The sequence below is a fragment of the Arachis duranensis genome, chromosome 9 (assembly GCF_000817695.3).
Source record: "Arachis duranensis cultivar V14167 chromosome 9, aradu.V14167.gnm2.J7QH, whole genome shotgun sequence".
NCBI classification, from domain to species: domain Eukaryota; kingdom Viridiplantae; phylum Streptophyta; class Magnoliopsida; order Fabales; family Fabaceae; genus Arachis; species Arachis duranensis.
In genome coordinates this window covers 68,129,323-68,135,008 of record NC_029780.3, presented here as the reverse complement: position 1 = coordinate 68,135,008, position 5,686 = coordinate 68,129,323, and the positions used below count along the sequence as shown (strand labels likewise).

The window sequence follows — 5,686 nt, the reverse complement described above, 5'->3', positions numbered from 1 at the left end:
AAAAGGTGACAAAATTTAAAGTAATCAAACAAAAAAAGATCAGATTTTGTTCTATAAAAACCATACCTCTTTAAAGTTGATAAAAGTGTGAAAAACCAAGCTCTAGGAGTTTGATTTAGTCTATAAATGGCTTCTTTTAGGCTGCAAAGCAAATAAGGATTTGAATTGAATCACAATAGCCTTGTGGCTGTTTCATATAGACTTTTTCATGCAATTCTCCAGTAATGAAGACATTGTTAATGTCAACTTGTCTTAGTTGCCTTTCTTTTGATAAAGCAATAGAAATTACAATTTAAATAGTTTGAGGTTTGCCAACTAGGCTAAAGGTAAATCAACTCCTTCTCTTTAATGAAACCCATTAGAAACAAACCTAACTTTGTATCTAATGACTTGTCTTTGTGGATTCTTTTACAATACAAATACCCATTTGCTATTAATAATAGTAGGATTGGGTGAAGGTGTGATAAGATCTCATGTTTGACATTTCGATAAGGCCTAATATTCAACCTTCATAATTCTTCTTTAATGAGTGGTTTTGAAGGCTTGCTAGATAGATTTAGGAGGATATAAAAGAAAGTTTGGGCCAAAATTGATATTTGGTGAAATTGCTAAGTGCGCAGTTGGTTTAGACAGACCAAATTTTGATCTAGTTATCATGGGAAGAGAGTTTAAAGGAGGTGGTGGAGTCGTGGAGGACGGGGGTGGGAAAGGTATTGATAGTGAAGGCATTTGGATTTCAATTCATGATATAAGAATTTGTCCAGGAGGAGTGTCATGTTGTTGTGTTGAAGTAGTTAACTCTGATGAGTATTGTATAGAATTGGAGCATTCTATAGAAGGTGGATCAGTTACATGAGGCAATGGTATGTTGTTTTGTAAAGATGAGAGAGTGGAATTGGTGCCTGTAATAAACTGAAAACGGAAAGATTCTTTATTTGAAGAAGGATTAGTAGTCTAATTAGTAATAAAATTAGTTGCATAAGAAAATTTCAGCTCATTGAAAATTACATTCCTAGAAAAATATAGTTTACCACATGTGAAAGACATTTATAACCTTTGTTATTATTGTCATAGGCCAAGAATAGCCATAAATGTAATTTGTAGTAGAATTTATACTAGCTTGTTGTAAAGCCTTAACAATGAATAACATATACGAGTATCATGTGACATATTTTCTTTATGAAATAACTAATAATATATTATAAATACAGAAAATAGATTCAATATTTATTTGGTAATTATATCGTGAAACAAAGATAAATAATAAAAAAATAAAGTATATCGCTCTATAAAAAATGAGTAATATTACTGTTTTCGAGAGTTACTTGAGGTCCAGATCCTTTAGTATGGTAGCATCCGATCTCTTTGGTTTTGAGGTGTCGCTTGTTCGAGTTCCTCGTGAAGATGCGGGGGTAATACCTGCAAGAGACTCCGATACTTAAGTTAGCAAGAGCTTTAAGCAAGGTTTTAGTAGATTAGAACGTGAGTTATATTTGGGGGTGCCAGTGTATTTATAATAGAGTTTGATGACCATCTTGGTGGTGATAGTTCCATTTTATCTTATCTTATATTTTGGGGAGTTTGTTAGAGTCTATCTTTTGTAAGAGATAGAGATATAGTCACGGCTTCTAGAAGTATTGACCTGGCGCGTTAGATAAGTGGAGCTGGGCTCCTTGGTTGGTGTCCAACCTCTTCCAAGAGGTCGGATAGAGGATGAGAGGCCGCCTTTTGAAGTTGATCCTCTCATCCTTATTGGGTCTGACTTTAGATTTGGGTCAGGATATGAACAATTACTTATACATAATAACATAATAACAAAATAGTAAAAACATGAACTTTTTTCCACTCTAATGATATATTACATAGATTCCTATCTCATTTAGTGGTGTGTATATGTATCTTTAATATGATGTAAAATTGAACTCTTTTGAAGGATGGAGTCATTATCAATTTTTACCTAAATCTTTGCTAAAGATTTCATCTTCCTTTTCTATGCAAATAGAAACTCCACTTTTTTGGAGCGAGCTGCGGCCGCCATCAACCTTGCAATGTAGCAGTAGTCCTCCCTCTCCCTTCTCCACACTTTTCTTTCTCCCCCTTCTTGTTTTTTTATATTTTTCTCTTCCCTTTTTCTTTCTTTGTATTTCCTTCCATCTCTTCCTCTCTTTCTTCTGATCTTACCCGATCTCCCCGCTTCCTTTTGTCCTCCCTTTCATCCTCTCCTACCCCATTTCTTTCTCACTCTTTTTTTTTCATTTTTCTCTTCTATTTCACCTTTTTGTTTTTACTATTTTATTTAGTTTGTATTGAGTTGGAAAAAGCATACGATAGAGTGCCAAAGGGAGGTCTTATGAAAGGTTTTAGAAAAGTGGAGAGTAAGGATCGCATATATTCGTACAATTACAGACATGTATGATGGGGCCACAACTAGTGTGGAGACTCAAGGTGGTGTGATAGAAGAATTTTCTATTGGTATAGGATTACACCAGGGATCATCCTTAAACCCATATCTTTTCACATTAGTCTTGGAAGTACTCACAGAACACATCCAAGAGCCTGTGCCATGTTGTATGCTTTTTGCCGATGATATCGTCCTTATGGGAGAGTCAAGGGAAGACCTAAATAAGAAGTTAGACTTATGGAGGGAAGCTCTAGAAGTGTATGGTATGCGCATAAACCGTAACATAGCGGAATATATGGAATGTAAGTTTAGTCTGAGAAGGGAAAACCCTAATATAGAGGTGAAGATTGGGAAAAATATCCTACCAAAAAGTTAAAAATTTTAAGTATCTTGGGTACATTATACAGGATAATGGAGAGATTAAACATGATGTAAATCATAGGATCTAGGCAGGTTGGTCAAAATGGCGGAGTGCATCTGATTTCATATGCGACAAAAAAGTGCCTTTAAAACTTAAAGGTAAATTCTATCGCACTGATATAAGACCGGCTATACTTTATGGTACAGAGTGTTGGGCGGCCAAAGAAGAGCACGAACATAAACTGAGTGTGACAGAGATGAAGATATTGAGATGGATGAGTGGTCATACGTGATTGGATAAAATAAGAAACGAAGATATCAAGGAGAGAGTTGGAATAGCACCTATTGTGAAAAAGATGGTTAAATCGCATCTCAGGTGATTTGAACATGTGAGAAGAATACCGACAGAACACCCAGCCAGGAGGGTGGATGAGATGGAAGATGGACAAGGGGTGAAAGGCAGAAAAAGACCTAAGAATACCATCCATGAGGTGGTCAAACGAGATCTACATATAAACGGTCTTTCTATAGACATGATACATGACAAAACACAATGACAATGTTTGATTCTTGTAGCCGACCCCACCTAATAGGATAAGGCTTTGTTGTTGTTGTTGTTATTGGTAGGAGTGTTCGCGGTGCAGTTTGGTTCGATTTTTGAGAGAAAAGTCATCCGATCCAATCGTTTAATTAAACTGCGGTTCGGTTTGGTTCGATTTTTTTATTGAGGCCATCTGAACCAAACCAAACCAATTAAAATCGGTTTGGTTCGATTTGGTTTGTTCGGTTTTTAAAAATGTTGCCTCTTCATCCTTTTCTACCTGTTTGTGAATTGTGATCATTTTACTAATGCAACTATAATTTTCAACAAAAGGAAAGTCTTGAAGCCACCTTTAGAGTTTTTTTCGCATGATCTCAAAGTCACTGGGTTTAAAATAAGGAATCAGTCACGGATTCAAAGAATTGACAGTCCATCCCATTCTTATCAAGATATTCATATTCATGCATATTCTTTCCTAGTACATCATAACCAAAGCTACAAGTGTTATATAATAAACATGACAAACTATTCCATTCTTATCAAAATATTCATATTCATGCATATTCTTTCCTAGTTCATCATAACCAAAGCTACAAGTGTAACAAACAAGACAAACTATTCCGTAAAGCTCTCCTTGATAACTCCATCAATGGAACTGTCATAAAAAAAACCTTCAAATCTGCTCAAATTAAGAGGTGACAATGATCAGTGAACCAGCAAATAAATTTCCTTAAACAGAACAACAAATAAATTAAACAATGATGAGTAAACCAGCAATCAGAAAAGACCATAAACCAGCAGCAATCCAGCAATACAATAAATCAATAACCAGCATCAAGCAATAAACTGAAAAATAAATCTATAAGCAGTAATCCAGCAATACCAAATTATCAACAATAAACTGAACAATACACTGATCTCAATACACTGAACAATAATTCAATAACCAATAATACCAAATTACCAACAATAAACAGAACAACAATAAAATAATTCAACAACCAGCAATAAACAGCAACCAGCAAATTACCAACAATAAACAGCAACCAGCAAGGCAGCAAGCCAGCAACAAAAACAATAAAATAATTCATCAAATCAACAATGCACCCACCAGTAAACAGCATGTAGCAACAAATCAATAATGCACCAGTAAACAGCAAATGGTTCAAAATTCAAATTACCTGACTGGGAGACTCGGAGGTGCTGGGAGTGGGTTGAACTGATGATCGTGGCGCTGAGTGGGAGAACCCAGAAACACTGCTGTGATGAAAAACGACACTGAGAAGCACTCAATCAACTCCAGATATCCATACTCTAACATAAGCGCATGTGATGCCTAGCTCAACTCTAAAGTTTCACATGGCAGTAAATGTTAGCCTTGCAGCCTTGACTACCAAACATCAGCCATATACCTTATACCAAATTACTAAATACTAATAATGCTTGCAATTGCAAAGCCTAGAAAATTTCAAGCACCAAATCATTGTACTACTATTGTACATGTCTATAACCCCATCAATTCCCTAGAAAACAACACCTTATATTTTTCTCAGATAAAAAAATTTATGGTCGTTTGTGCATGTTGTGATCCAGTGATATCTTCCAATACAGGGGAAGGGAAAGCGTGCATGCAGATTTTTTCCTAATACATCATAACCAAAGCTACAAGGGTTATAACAAACAGTACAAACTATCATTTTTTACTATCATTTTTATCTATCAATCCAATTTCTTTGGTCTAATAATTCAAGAGCAAAAACAACAACAAATAGATTAAAAGCAGAACAACAAATAAATTAAACAATGATCAGTGAACTAGCAATCAGAAGCAATTTAACTAAACAATGAACAACAATAACAAATAAAACAATGAACACTGAACTAGCAAGAAAACAACAACTAGCAACAATGAAAATCAAATAATCAATGAATCAATAACAAGTAAAACAATAAAACAAATAAAACAATAAATTTCCCTAAACAATGAGAAACAAATAAAACAATAACAAGTTAACAACAGGCAGCAACAATGAATCACTGAACAATGATTATTGAACAGAAATTAGTCAAATTACTTAATTACATACCTGACTCAGAGGCTCGGGCTCCATGTCTCACTTGAATCGGTGGTTGGGTGGCTTGGTAGTCGGTGCTGTGCTGTGTTGTGGGTGGCCGAAAACATTGCTGGGTGGTTCTGTGCTAGGTGGCTCGGTGGGAAGAAGGCTTCGGCGCTGCTGGGAAGAACGCTGCTGGGTCGGTGCTCGCTGGGAAGAAGGCTTCGGCTTCGGCGCTGCTGGGAAGAAAGCTGCTGGGTCAGTGCTCGCTGGGAAGAAGTCTTCGGCGGCGCTGCCAAGTGATGGGAGGAAGGGCTTCCTACTCGAGAC

At 36.1% G+C, this 5,686-nt stretch overlaps 1 long non-coding RNA gene across 1 annotated transcript; it reads right to left on the bottom strand.

Moving 5' to 3' along the window:
• Nucleotides 1–3,380: 3,380 nt before the first annotated feature.
• On the bottom strand, nucleotides 3,381–5,686 carry LOC107465853 (uncharacterized). The gene is made up of 3 exons (XR_001587523.3): nucleotides 5,390–5,686; nucleotides 4,484–4,649; nucleotides 3,381–3,981 (listed from the first exon to the last, which is right to left on the bottom strand). It is a non-coding gene; the product is annotated as an uncharacterized LOC107465853 (long non-coding RNA).